Genomic DNA, 1,454 nt, shown 5'->3' with positions numbered 1-1,454 from the left:
TCCAGGTGGTCACAAAGCACTTAGCTGATCTCCCTGTGCTATGCGGCTGCTTCCCACTAGCTATCAGCTTCCCACTAGCTATCAACTTGGTAGTGTATATATGTCCATGCCACTCTCTCACTTTCTCCCAGCTTACTCTTCGCCCTCCCTCTATCCTCAAGTCCATTCTCTAGTAGGTCTGTGTCTTTATTCCCATCTAGCCCCTAGGTTCTTCATGACCTTTTTTTTTTTCTCTTGCTTCATTTGCAAATATTTTCTCCCATTCTAAGGGTTGTCTTTTGGTCTTGTTTATGGTATCCTTTGCTGTGCAAAAGCTTTTATGTTTCATTAGGTCCCATTTGTTTATTTTTGTTTTTATTTCCATTTCTCTAGGAGGTGTCCATGAATTTCTCATATTCCTGTATGGTCTGGGTCTTCTGACAAAGGGCATATTTAGTGGGGTTTTTTTTAATTGAAATATAGTTGATTTACAATGTTGTGTTAGTTTCAGGTGTACAGCAAAGTGATTCATATATATTTTTTTCTTCTTTTTCATATTCTTTTCCATTATGGTTTATTACAATTACAGAATATAGTTCCCTGTGCTATACAGTAGGACCTTATTTTTTATCTGTTATATATATAGTAGTTTGTATCTGCTAATCCCAAACTTCTAATTTATCCCTCCTCCTCCCCTTTCCCCTTTGGTAACCATAAGTTTGTTTTCTGTATCTCTGAGGCTGTTTCTGTTTTGTATATAAGTTCACTTATATTAGTTTTTAGAATCCTCCTATAAATGATATCATACAATATTTGTCTTTCTCTGTCTGAATTCATTCAGTATGATAATCTCTAGGTCCATCCATGTTGCTGCAAATGGCATTATTTCATTCTTTTTTATGGCTGAGTAGTATTCCAGTGTGTGTGTGTGTGTGTGTGTGTGTGTGTGTGTGTGTGTGTACACACCACATCTTCTTTATCCATTCATCTGTGGATGGACATTTAGGTTGTTTCCGTGTCTTGGCTATTGTAAATAGTGCTGCTATGAACATTTAGTGCATGTATCTTTTCAAATTAGAGTTTTCTCCGGATATATGCCCTGGAGTGGGATTGCTGGACCATATGGTAACTCTATTTTTAGATTTTTAAGGAACCTCCATACTGTTCTCCATAGTGGCTGCACCAATTTTTTACATTCCCACCAGCAGTATAGGAGGGTTTTCTTTTCTCAACACCCTCTCCAGCATTTATTCTTTGTAAACTTTTTTTTTAAGGTAGAAATTAGTTTTCTTATTTATTTATTTATTATTATTTTTTGGCTGCGTTGGGTCTTCATTGCTGCACATGGGCTTTCTCTAGTTGTGGCGAGCAGGGGCAACTCTGTTGTGGTGCATGGGCTTCTCATTGAGGTGGCTTTTCCTGTTGTGGAGCACGGGCTCTAGGCACGCAGGCTTCAGTAGTTGCGGCATGCAGGC

Source organism: Physeter macrocephalus, chromosome 13 (genome assembly GCF_002837175.3).
Source record: "Physeter macrocephalus isolate SW-GA chromosome 13, ASM283717v5, whole genome shotgun sequence".
In the NCBI taxonomy this organism is placed as follows: domain Eukaryota; kingdom Metazoa; phylum Chordata; class Mammalia; order Artiodactyla; family Physeteridae; genus Physeter; species Physeter macrocephalus.
Note: the sequence above shows the minus strand (reverse complement) of the source record.